This window comes from Lissotriton vulgaris, unplaced genomic scaffold, assembly GCF_964263255.1.
Source record: "Lissotriton vulgaris unplaced genomic scaffold, aLisVul1.2 SCAFFOLD_4186, whole genome shotgun sequence".
Lineage (NCBI taxonomy): Eukaryota > Metazoa > Chordata > Amphibia > Caudata > Salamandridae > Lissotriton > Lissotriton vulgaris.
The window spans coordinates 51,322-65,112 of record NW_028242033.1 but is presented as its reverse complement, the minus strand read 5'-3'; the positions used below and the strand labels follow the sequence as shown (position 1 = coordinate 65,112).

At 44.8% G+C, this 13,791-nt stretch overlaps 1 long non-coding RNA gene across 1 annotated transcript in view; it reads left to right on the top strand.

The window, feature by feature from the left end:
• Positions 1 to 5,260, top strand: part of LOC147669090 (uncharacterized) — a 35,762-nt gene extending 30,502 nt beyond the window's left edge. The window contains exon 4 of the long non-coding RNA XR_015303743.1: positions 3,843 to 5,260. This is a non-coding gene — a long non-coding RNA (uncharacterized LOC147669090). The remainder of the gene's footprint in view (positions 1 to 3,842) is intronic.
• Positions 5,261 to 13,791: the final 8,531 nt, after the last annotated feature.

Genomic DNA, 13,791 nt, shown 5'->3' with positions numbered 1-13,791 from the left:
TTGTTGCCAACCAAACAATAGTTCTGCAGTGTTACATCAACATGGATAGAGACACAACAACATTTTTCTTTTAAATGTACAGCTTGTTGTTTTCAGTTTCACAAATGAGCACAGGTTAATTTCTGACATTAGGCAACTGGGGCATTAAGTTACTAACACTAAGGAAAGGAATATGCCTAAATTAAGACTGCATACTAACATTTTAAAGCTTTTATAAAATAAATACATGGAATACCATAGGGATATACATTGTGCTAAAGTTCATATTAGCAGTACATAATAATTCATGACATTGTATAAGTCCCAGAATCCCACAGAAAGGCAGGCAATGCCATAACCATTACCAAGCCATTAATAATGACCCCATGTAACGTTATATTGTATTTATGAGCACACATACACTAGAGTTACTAAGTGCTGTTGGAGTACAAAACTGGAATAGAGACTGAGCGCGCCTATAAATCAAAGGTTAAAAGGAGAGATCTTTTATTTCTTCCCGAATATGGGAAGAGGAAAGGGTGCACAGAGATCCAAATGAAGATTATTCCAGGTTTTGGCCCCATTGACAGCAACAACTTCTAAATTAACAGTCTTTTTCTGTGAATGTTCAAAAGGTTTTATCTGCAGTGGACTCCATGGTTGAAAGCATTTAACTGGATTTATCCAAAATAAAGGAGCAGTGGAATAAATAATATGATGTACATATATCATCGCCTCGAAAGAAGTTCTTTAGTGATTTGGAGCTATTGAGGGACCCTCATTTTAGGGGTGATATGATCATGGTATTGTTATGAGTCTATTGCTGCTTTCTGCATGAACTACAGATGCTGAAGTAACTCTTCGAGCGGATTTCTGAAAAGTGATTTTTCATAATCCAGGAGAGTACAGCTGTTGTATGGTATGCTGGATCAATATGGGGAAGACTTTTCCTTAGGTCTTTAAATTGCCAGAAAATTGAGCTAGGTAGTTTAGAGATGTGATCTCTAATAACAGTTCAGCGTCAATATAGATGCCTAAAATGTATACTGCTTTGGATGGGGTGAGTGGTGAGCCCAAGGAAACTGGCCAACGTATAGAAGTTTATTTTAGGAACTTTTGATTGTCAAAAGTTACATTTTATCCAGGTTCACTTTTGAAAAGAAATAGAGACCTTTTAGAATAGTTTTAGGAATACAATGAAGCGAAGAAGTCATTATGACCTGGGCTAGCAATTAGTTTCTTGGAATACACTCAGGGGCCGATCAGGATCGCGGACGGACTTGCGTCCGTCCGCGACCCCAGAGCAGGAGGGAACCTCCGCATGGCATGCGGAGTTCCCTCCTGTGCAATTAGGATGTGACCGCCACCCTGGCGGTCACATCCTCTATTTTTAACATTGCGGCGGGTGCAGCTTCAAGCTGCACCCGCGGCAATGTTAAAAATGCACGCATTGCTTTTGCATGCAGAAAGAGGCAGGCACCGTGCGGTGCCTGCCGCTTTCTGCATGCAAATGCAGGGGGGTACCATAGGTACCCCCCATGTGCACCCCCCACCCCCCCTTCACCTAGGGGGCCCGCAACGGGCCCCCGCAGTGAAGTTCCGTATGCTTTTCCACGGCGGGAAACGCGCCGCGGAAAAGCATAATTCACTGCCCATCCTAATATGGTGGACGGTGTCTGAGAGACACCGTCACCATATTAGAGCTTTTCCGCCGCGGTTGTAAGCCAACCGCGGCGGAAAAGCTGCAGACGGAAACCAGGACCCACCAGCCATCCTAATGTGGCGGTGGGTCCTTGGTCAGTCCGCTGCGGTTTTTCCGCATCCTCGGGGCCGGCGGTGGCTTCCGCCGGCCCCGAGGATGCGGAAAAAACGCAATCCTGATCGGCCCCTAAGTGTGGATTTCAAGTACGTAGAATGAAGGGTGGGAACATATTCAGATTGAGTCGTAATGGTGAAAGCACAGATCCCTGCGGGACATTGTATTTCATGGGTTTTGCCACTAATTTAAATAGGTTAGAGAGATGGTGAAGAGAGATGGTTTGGCTGCAGTTAGAGTGGAAGAATGTTATCTGCTTCAGGCCATGGTCATCTAGGCAATGTCCTGTTCTGAATAAAGTGTCTTGTGCAGATCCCCCCCCCCCCCCCCCCCCCAAAACATTTTGAGAGTTCCAAGCAGTGATAGTACACGTTCTCCCTACATTGCGCTCCAGATCTTTGAACCTTGGATTGGGTTGGGTTTATAAATGTTGCATCTCGTAGCAAGCCTCTATTGGATGTCCATGGTTGCTGTGATTTAGAAGTCATGAAATGAATAATTTCTTGATTTTTAACTGGTTTGAACGCAACCTTCAGGGGCTGAATTAGTCAGAAGTAAATTATTGAAGGTGTATGAATTATGCCCAGCCAAAAAGAAGTTAAATTATTGAACGTCAAAATGGGGGTAGAACCAGCTATCTCCAAAATTCTTGGTATTCATATATATATGCTAGCAGCTGCCTTGACTGCTGCCTGGTGATAACATTGTTTGTACAGAAATTGGAGGTCATTTATTTTGGGTACCAGTTCCAAATTGAAACCCCAGCACACACTGATGAGGAATGCATAGGTTGCGAGTTCTAGAAAGCGGTTTACCCACATTTGAGGACCATACCGATGCAAGTCATAAATTGAGGCTATGGTAAATGTGTCTGTGGATTCTGAGGCTGCAATATTCGGACTTTATAGCTGTGCCTCAAGGGTGAGTGATGCATTGTTCACAAACCTGTACAGCAGGCCATGTTCCCTCCAAGGCAACATTTGCCTTTTTAATGAGTCCAGAAGAATGAAACGTTGTCAAAGGTTGTACAACATTGGCTTCTCATTAAGACTCACATCTGAGTTAGGAAACACTTCTGGGTGTTTAATGAGTTGTACTGCGTTTGCCAAGACACTTTCCCTGGGGAGGACTAGAACAGGCTCATGAGCAGTGTTCAACTACACCATCGGATCGAGCAGATGCATGGTATCTGCCTCCTCTCACCCTTTGAACCTCTTGCAATTTTAGGTGGATTTTTTCTTTCTTGACTCAAATTGAATTAATGTTGACTGTCATCGAAAGGTGAACAGAGTTCTGCCTAGCTAACTGGGAGTCCATTAGAACGCAATAAGCTGGCAACAGCAGCTTTATTGCAAAGCATTCCTTCAGCAGAGAGTTGTCAAATTACCACATGGAAAGCAATTTCTAGATTTTTCTGCATTTTTAGTTTGAATCAGGCGGGCCAAGCATCCTTCAGAAAACTATTTAGATAAGGTTGATCTCCTTCGGCTCCTGCCCTAAGTGTTTGTACAGTTTATAGTCCATTGTGACATGTACTGATCTGGGGAAGAGCCACGCCTGAAAAGGAACATTTGTCATAGCTTTAACAGTTATTCTCCATCATGGGTATTCTCTACAGATTTATATGACACTTTCCTAACTTCCTTGAGTGATGAGAAGAACTATAAATAATTAAAAAATTAACTCAAGAGACAACAAATGGTGCGCTCTTATTTCTCTAACACCCCAGTACTATGAGTCTCTACAACTCGCGGAGCCAAGCATGTTCTCAAGGATACTTATGTTTGCACATGCCTGTTGCTTGTGGATGCAGTTAAAAGATTTCTTGTTGAAAATATACTTTGGTTTTCTCCTTGAATGTGGTGTGAAATTTTGAAAAAGAGCGGATGCGCATGTCTAAAGATAAATACCTTCTCTGTTAATAGCTTTATGCTCTCTGGTAAAGGGTGCATTTACATTACCATGCTTAATATTGTGCCCTGCTAAATGTGTCTTTTGCTATGTATTAAAGAAAAACTAACTTTTATTGCTTTATTTTCATTATTAGGAGCAAGCTCAGAAAAATAAAACCACAGTAATTAAAAACACCAATTGTCCAGGTTTGTAGCAATTTCACCTCCTGTTATTTAAATTACAAATGATTGTATTGTATTGTAACATTTATATGGTGCTTACTACCCCTGTTTTTGTCACTGAGGCACTTTTGTGAATGGCAGCATGCTGCACCATGTAGGGTGTGTGGTTGAAAGGGTGCTGTCTTTGTGTTTGATCCTATGCAGGAAGTGTTTCCAAGTCATGCGTGAAGACCTCTGAGTTGAGTTTATCATGTCATGGGCTGCTGTGCTCAGCTATATGTGGCTGAGGAGGTGAAATACGAACACATAGTTAATGGTTTTCAGTAAGCAGCTATGTCTAGTATTTCTTATGATCATAGTTCGCTTAGTGGGTTAGCGCACTGAGTTGTCCAATCTTAGATATTTTGTTTAAATGTTTGATTCTGAGCAGGCATGGTTGGAGAGAGACCTGTTCAAGACATCTGCTGGGATGGACTTTGTTGCTACCATCCTAGACCTTACCATCCTAGCCCCTATCCCTGACCCTTTCCTGGATTCCTTAACCCATATTTCAAGGGAAGATTTCTGTAAAGCCCTGTCCTCTATGAAAATTGGCTCCCCGTCTGATCCTGCGCCTATGTATATGTCCTATGATGAGCGTATTCTCCACATAAGACCTGTAGAAACGGACACTTTTTGTTGCTTTGTTTAACCGATACTAAACTGGGTCTCTCAATATGGATATATTATGCCTTGGGTCTGGAGTTCTGGAGACTATAAAGCCGCCTTCCGCGTTCGGCGCCTTCTCCCAGGAGCCTTCATCTCTAAATAAAGAGACTACCTGCACGCTAAGGTACTTATATCAGGTCTGATACCGCGTTCGTTTTTTTTACAATCGCTAAGTGAGAAGAGAGAGAAAATAAGAATAAACCTGGTTCCATTGGATGCCTAAATAAAATAAACTGGTATTATTGACTATCTTATGTGAAACCTGATATGAAAAACCAAATCCCTTCAATACCCAACGAGCAAAGAAAATCTAGTTAATACTCGAACACTCCATAGTTTATGGATATAAATAAAGAACTCTCTGCTAAGATAAAAAGAGCCTGTTAATCAAGCAGGTCTCTACAATAGTTGACCACGAACAAGGACGCCTTGTCTTGTACGATTTTTATGTTTATATTATTTTGTTGCAAATGACGGTCTCCTGATGAAGGCAGTGGCCGAAACGCGCGTAGTGTTCCAACCCACTGCATTGCCAACTTCAATAGTCCTCTGACCATCTTGTCTTTTGAAGTCTTGTTTATGTTTGTTTTTTCTAAATGTTGTCCAATATATGTCATATTTATTCAGAGTGATATAAATTCCATGAATTGAGTATAAAAAACTTATGAGAAAAATATATATGAAAAAAAGAAATTGAGAAAAAATATAAATAAATGAATACTATTTTTATAAAATTTGCCATTTATTGACTTTCTATCATGATGTCACGTTTACTGCTTTAGATTCACCCTATAGGAAATGGCACACGAGATATAAAGTGTTTGCTACATCTCCTTCCCATTTTTCAAATGACTATTATGCCCTACATGTAGCAAACTCATTAATTGTAGGGGTCCCCTGTTATCTAAAAAAATAAGCCAGCAATGATCGCCAGAACAGAAACCTTATGGAGGTTGCCAAAATCCAGCCAGGATACTGATAAAAGCATCAGAGCACGGCTATACCAAAAGGTGGGATTGATGGCTTAATCATTGGGCTTGGGGGGGAAAAAACAGCTTCTCAATGATCCCACTTCAGGAGATGCCAGAAAGATCTTTTGTCTGGGTTCCCAGCTCTGACCAGATCTAACCTGGAGACCTGCAAGGCCGAGGCGTACCATTCATTGATAGATGGAGGTAGGGGGTCCTTCCATTTCCTGCATATCTCCCTCCTAGCAAGCAGAATGGAATAAAAGACTAACTTCCTGACCGGCGTTGGAGCCCCTTCTAAAAGTCCAAAAATAACCAAAGAGAGGTCCGGAACAATGTTGGAGCCTACTGATGACGAAAGAGTCTTACGTATGGCCTCCCAGAATAAGGACAAGCGAGGGCACTCGAAGAACATGTGGATGTCCGAAACGGCCACCAGCCCACATTTCGGACAAGTCACCATGTTCCCCTGGGTAAATTTGGAAAGTTGAAGGGGAGAATAGTAAGCCCTGTGAATGGTGAAAAAGTGGTTCCTATGTAACCACGCTGGTTTGTCGGTGTCCCACAACATTCTACATGATGAACTCCAAAGGTCTTGCAAATTCGAGTTGCTCACATGTGGCGACCAAAGCTCATCTGGTAACAAGAAAACACCATCCATTTCCTCCAAGATCAATCTATACCAAGATGAAATCTCCTTCTTAGCGGGAGGTTTGTCGACTAGGAGGGTTATAAGGTTGCTGTAACCACCTAAGGGGAATTTGCTTCCTCAAGAGGGCAGTGCTGTATAAGAGCGGTACCAGCTGGATACTTGCAGGAATTTAAGCCTGGCCAAGTTTGGGCCGATTTTATTGCTCAAACACTCCCAAGAGAGCAGAACCCCATCGACAAATAGGTCTCCCAAAACCTCCACCCCTGCTTCTCTGATAGGCACTGCAAGTGTATCCCTCAGCCAGGCCGGACTGTCGGGAAGTTCCCATAAAGGTGTCATGCTACCATAGTACCCTATTTTAATAGACTTAGATAACTGGGCCCAAATTCTTGCCATTCCCAGTAAGACCTATAGTTTAATTTTTTTTTTTTTACTTGGGGTCCCCAAATTTGAAAAGAAATCCTGACTGGCTAACCCCCTCTCCCTTAAGCAAAGTAGAGTACAGAGTCCCCACCCCATGCTCAAATGGTTTCTTTAATAACATCCTGGCATGGGATAACTGAAACGCCCATGCATACACTTGAAGGTCTGGGGCAGCAAACCCCCCTTTTCCCTGCGCCTCCTAAGCTTTTTCCAAGAGATTCTTGGGAGATGTTTATTCCAAATAAAGGTATTAATTTCGGCCTGTAATTTTTTAATAAGAGAAGGATCAAAATATAAGGGAATAGTATTAAATAAAAAAGAAATCTTGGGCAGAATGGACATTTTGACCAAGTTCACCCTTCCCAATAATGACAAAGGGAGATGTGCCCAAGACTGTAGTAACTTACGACAGTCCTTTGCAACCTTGGAGAAATTAGTTGTGGCGATCTGGTCAACGTCCTCTACAATGTCAAGGCCCAAATACTGCATCCTATTTCCCAGCCGGATGCCCGAGCTAAATAAGCTCTGGTCAATGCTCCAGGTTATCATCTCGGTCTTTGAGGCATTGATCTCATAGCCGGACACTTCCCCAAATTCCGAGGCCAACTTAAATATTACCTAATTCGCCTCAGACGTGAAAATGAGGATATCATCCGCATACACGGCCACCTTTCTCTCCCAACCCCTATACGTGAACGCCTTGATATTGACATTGTCCCTCAATCATTGGGCAAATGGTTCAGCATATAGATCGAACAGAAGTGAAGAAAGCGGGCAGCCCTGCCGTTTTCCCCTCGAGATGTTAAAGGGATCGGATGGAACACCATTGACAAGAACACAAGCATTAGGGCTCTGATATTAAAGGCTGATTGCCCGGCGAAATCCGCCTCCCACGTTGAACTTAGTCAGGGCCTCCGACAGGTACAACCAGTTGACCCTGTCGAAGGCCTTGGTGGCATCCAGCTTAAGGACCGCCAAGGGAAGAGACTCCAAAACTGCCAAGTCGATAGCCCCTATTAAGTCAAAGGTTAGCTCATATAACTTCCGCCCCTTAACAAACCCCTTTTGTTCCGGGTGCAATATATTGGGGGCGACTCAAGCCAATCTATTAGCAAGAATTGAAGCAAAAATGTTGTAGTCTACGTTTAAGATCGAAATTGGTCTATACGAACCACATGCAGTAGGTGGATTCCCTGGTTTTAAAATTAATGTTATGGACGCACTGTCCCATGACACCGGAAGACGCAAGCCATCCAGTAAAATCTGATTAAATAGCACTACCAAGAAAGAAACAAATTCCTGCTCCAAAGCTCTATAAATTTCAGCAGGTAGGCCGTCTGGCCCGACGCCTTCCCCTTCTTGGCATTCTGAATGGCTTTCCTAACTTCCTCCTCCATGATTTCACTGTCCAACATCTCACTCTGGTCGGCAGAAAGGACTGGGAGGGTGATCTTACTAAGCCAGTCTTTAATGATGTCAGGGTTCATGTTCTTATCCTCGCAATAAATAGTTTGGAAAAATTCTGTAAAGGCTGATCTAATGTCAACATTAATCAGCTCGATGTTGTTACGGACCTGATCCGTTTTGGCTCTCCATGCCAATAACTTCCCGGCTCCCTCCCCATACTGTAAGTGTGCGAGTTTACTGGCCTCCCACCTTTCTTGTATCCGCTGATTAAGAATCGAAGCTAAGTGGCCCTTTAGGGAATGCAATCCTTCACGCAGAGGTGTTAAAACAGCATCCGTGGAGGCTGAGTCAGCATCAATATCTAACTAGATCTTAGCTATATTCGCCTCCACCGAGGTCACGGCCTCTCTATATTCCTTCCTTCTATAAGCCACTTTACGCGTGATAAGGCCTCTCAAAAACCCTTTAAGAGAGTCCCACACGACTCCGATACCAGCCGAACCTACATTAACCTTTATGAAATGTGTCACCTCAGTCTTAAGAAACAGGACATCGTCAGGATGAGCAGTAGGGAGCGATCAAAAGACCAACTCCTGACCAACGCGGTAAGAGGGGTTGTCAGTTCCAGATCTACCGCCGAGTGATCGGATAAATGTAGTGGTAGATATTTGATGTCCCTTGTGCAGTCAACTAGCTTCTGATTAATTAATACAAAATCTTTTCTGGACTGATGATGGTATTTATAGTTCCTGAAAGAGACTCCCTGCTGTTTACCTGCCCTTAATCTCCAAATGTCCACATACCCATACTGCTTCATTGCATTCAGCAAGAAGGATCTTGATTTCAATGGGATCCGAGATCGATTATTATGAGATTTATCCAACACCGGGTCTAACACAATGTTGAAATCGCCAGCAAATATTACAGACTCGGGGAAGGACAAGAGATGGGAAAAGATAGCCTCCAAAGATGATGGATCCTCTTGATTAGGGCCATAGTACCCAACCATAGTAAGTTGAGTGCCCAGAATGGAAAGAGAAGCAATAACCCATCTACCAGCTGTGTCTAACACCCTAGCCTTTAGTTGTTTTTTAAAGATAAGCGATACCCCTCTAGAAGACAAAGACTGAGAGGTAGAAATTGCAAAGTCAATCCACTTGTTCCCCTTAACTAACGTGTCAATTTCTGCCTGGATCAAATGCGTCTCTTGGAGAATGATGACATGTACATCTGAGTCCCGAAGATACTGCAGCAGCTTTCTGGCCCTAGGTTTAGTGCGCAGGTCGTTGACGTTCCAAGATATTACTTTTAATTTACCCATAGACACTGACCCAGACGCCGCCAAACCTTAATTGGGTGCAAGGGACATCTTTAGCTTGCCCTCCCCCTATACAAATTGGCAGCACATCGTGCAGGAACTTATAAACAACGTGGTAAACTAAGACACAAAATTGGCAAATGAGGAATGTTTAATGACATTTTTGCCCCCCCCCCCTAACTTCCCCTCTGAGCCCATGCCCCCCCCAACCTCCACCCCCCCTCCAATGGAGAACCCTTGGTGTATCTAACCGGATCAAGTCCAGTAGATGGCACCCCACCTCAGGCTCCCGCTACTCCACCCAAACCCTAAACCAAATTTCCCACCAAAGTGACCTAAGTGTACCAGAACAACTAAATGTGTGCATTCCATAAGGCAGGAAAAAATTCTCGTTTTGGGGGGGGGGGGTTGGTGGGGGGGATATTTTTTTAATGGATTTTTTATAGATTTAACTTCGTTTTATTATTACCTATTAATGATGATTATGTATATCTATGATTATGTGTTAACATTCACATCCTTTAGTTAGCCAGTGTGATTAAGGGACCATATCCTATTTATCCGACGCCTTATTGCCCAGATCTAAAAGGAGCTCGTCAGCAGCTTGCACTGACCTGATGTTGAACATCTAATTATTGTGCATCACCTTTAATGCGGCCGGAAACCTGAGTTGAGCCACCTGCCGAACTCCCACTGCTTCTCCAGCGTGACTCTTGATAAATCAGACCTGATAAGGAAAGTGAACCCCTTACCAGGTAGGGTCTTCTGTTTTAGAGCTAAGTTGAGGATCTGCTCTTTAAGGGCATAAGTGTGGCAATTGACAAGTATTTTACGAGGTTTGGACCTTTGCGGGTTTCGCCTAAATGAATCTCTATGAACCCTTTGAATGTCAGTGGTCAGGTCCTCCAAGGTTTGATCCATACATAACGAGTCCTTCAATAAGTGGACAACAAACTGTTTTGACATCAGAGCCTTCTGAACCCTCTGGTACATTAAGAATGCAAATGTTACACCTTCTGGCGTAGTTCTCCAACACCTCCATCCTTTGTAGAAGGGCCTGATCCTCCTTCCTAAGTTTAACAATGTCCTCTTCAGCTTTATCCAAATGAATCGACATCACAGCAACAGTCTCTTCCAGCTTCCCCATCCTTGATGTTAGCCCATCAATCTTATTATCTAGGGACTCGCAATAGTTACGAATCTCCAGCTGATTGGCCGAGGACTCCTCGAACCCCCTTTTTATGTCCCGGGACAGGGTAGAGAACATTGCCAGTAAAGAGGCAGCCGAGATACTGGACATTGTACCCCCTACATCCAAACTTGGAGCGGGCCTGATGTTTGCTGCTGGGCAGGGTAAAGGGGGAAATCTTCTACTTCCACTCCACCCATCCCTGTCCCCATGAATTCCACCGTAACTGGGACATTGAGATTAACAGCCCCGTCTGCGGCAGCCTCGTAGCTGCCACAACTATTATCAACCACCAAATTATTGATATATAGTCTGGCGGGAGACGTTCCACCCCCCTGTAACTCTTCCACAGATGCCCCGTTCAGACCCGAGGTAGATGAGCTCCCATCAGTTAGGGAGATTGTAGGTAAGGACAGAGCTGGCAATGTCATGTTAGTACAATCCGAGACTAATGTCGGGACCAGACCACCGTCAGGAGGGGAAAAAAGCACAAGTACCGGAACTGAAAAGTCTTGAACACCGGACTCTGGTTCTATCGATGAAGTAGACATCTCCTGAGCCTCTGAGGGACGAAGTACCTGTGGTACTACTTTAAAATATGAACGTAAAGAGGGAGTTATCTTGGAGCCTACTTCAAGCACAGCATTAAGGTTCCCTTTAAGTTTGGCTTTACCTCTAACACTGTTAGATCGTATGGACTTTGACTTAACCTCCGTTGAGAGATAGGAAGATGCTTTCTTACCTCCAAGGGGTGAAGAGACGTTGCATATTGGTTTTGCCTTGGGGGCAGGCTCCCTCGACTGTGCCTTAACAAGCGCCTTACCCCTTCTACGCCCGCCTCTCCCCTTACCTTTAAACTGATGCTGCTGCTGCTGTTGCTGTAAGCGCAGCCATTCCTCCTCAGAGTCCCCTGACACCTTTACCACAGGACTCTCCCACTCCTTAACGCCCTCGGGCTCCTCAGCGACCTCTTCACCCTCCACTGAATCACGGAAGGCAGACTCGAGGAGCCGAGCCTTCGCGGGACCGCTGCACGAAACGTGCACCAAACTGCGTGCCTTCTTACCACGCCGCAGCCCCAGGGCGGCCGAGGACCACAACCGCAGGACCAGCGTAACTCCTGCGGGCTCAGAAGAAACGAGGACGGACACCGCACCGCTGCTGCCTCCTCCAACGCAAGGAACGCTGAGAACGCTGCCGTGGATCCCTTCATGGAAGTGGAAGACAGACCCATCGGCAAGTATATCGAAGAGGATCGATGGGAAATTGCCAAAATCAGCTTGATACCTACTTTGTTTAGCCTCCCAAGTGATAGTAGTTTGCTCGGTAGGAAGAAACGAAATTTAATCGAGCTCGTCAGGCATTAGGTGGAGAAAACGGGAGCCCAAGTCCCAGAGCACCACGACAGCTCAGCCGACTGCCGCCATGTTCTCCCCACTAGCCTTTTCTCAAATTTGGAATGTTGACCCCTAGCCTTACAAGTTTTACTTTACTTATTAGACTGTACAGTATATATGTAAACGCCATTGTTCTTCCTCAAGTTAAAGGATATATCCAGGTTTGCAGTACATTGAGAATGCTTTAGAAGGGCCGTGTTGCCTCTCAAAAGCCATATCAGTGAGGGGGAATGAAGACCCGGTAAAAACGAGCATGAATTATGTGGGATGGAGAAACCAAGTAAGTTAGACTTATTTCTAGAGGTTTACCAATTTAGGGAATACCTGAGGAAATATAAATTTTATGGTCAAGTAATGTTCCCTAACGTGTACCCCACCGTCTCCATGTATCAGCTTAAAGTGCATGTAACTTCCCTCCTGTACCAGCTATGAAGACGCAAATACATTTGCGTCCAACGTTAACATGTCCTCTTTCAGACCCACCCTGAATGGGTTGATATTCCGTTTCTGAGTATGCTATGCCAACGTCTTTTTATGGTGTACTTTACACGTTTTTCAGCTCTGGCGAAGTAGGCCCTGAATTCTGCCATCGAGCCTTTTTCCTGCCTTCTGACTCTGAAAACCTCAGCTCAGGCTGTCTCTGTACCCGTGACCTCTGCCTTACTCCCTGTGCGGCTCATGGCGCTTAGCTCAGCCTGCTGCCTGCCAAGACTGACTTCAACCTTCGAATTATCTGTTCCGCTCCTCGAAAATGCATTCCTGCCTACTAGTTTAAGTAAACATCCCCCAGCTGCAGAGCAAAGGGCCCGGCCTCACTGTCTCCGTGCAAGTAATTCATAGCCTCTGTTACCATGGTAGGCCCATGCCCCTCGCATTCTCATGCAGACACTTAGGCGCTTATACACGCACTCACAGTCAGTATAGAATAGCTTCTGCCCCAGAGACCTTTCCGTTTAGATAATATGGTTCCCAAACATCAGATATCAGATATGTTATAAACCGTTTTGTAGCGCGCTCTGTTACTTGTGAGTATCCTGGCGCGGGGAAGGGATAAAAGCGGCAAAAAACAAGACAGAAGAGAATCCTCCTAACCTGCACTCGTGAATAGGTGGGTTTTCAGATGTTTTTTAAAAGCAGTGACTGTCGGCATGGAGCGAAGATGGAAAGGGAGGGCATTCCAGGCCCGAGCCACCACCACCGACAGCGACATACCACCCAGTCTGGCGCGTTTGAAGCGGGGAAGAGACAGTTTGAACAACGAGGCAGATCTCAGGGTGCGTGCCGGGATGTACTTAGTGAATCTTCTCTTCAGATATGAGGGGCCTTGATCATGAATTGCGCGAAACGCCAGCACCAAGGCTTTAAACCGAATGCGTTGTGTTACTGGAAGCCAGTGAAGCGAGCGCAGCTCCGTGCGAACGCTCTTCCACCTGGGGATGTTAAATAATAGGCGTACAACCGCATTCTGAACAATTTGGAGGCGATTGACCAGGTATGCCGGAATGCCACTAAACAGTGCATTCGCATAATCAAGGCGAGCCAGTATGAGTGCTCTGGCAACCGACTCTCTGGCCTCCCTGGGGAGCAGGGGGAAAAATTTGCGGAGCATTTTCAGAGTGGCAAAACAAGTGCCGGTGAGTTTTTTGATGTGATACTCAAATCTGAGATCCTCCGTAAACCAAATGCCCAGATTTTTTGCAGGTCTCCCCATCTCTGTTGGGCCAGGAATGTTTGGGGGCCAGAGTGTGCTCTTGAATGAGGGGGGAAAGGAGCCGTAAAAGAGCACCTCGGACTTGTCCTCATTGCACTTCAGCTGGGCCTGTGTTAACCAGCGAAATACTGAGGACAGACACAGATGA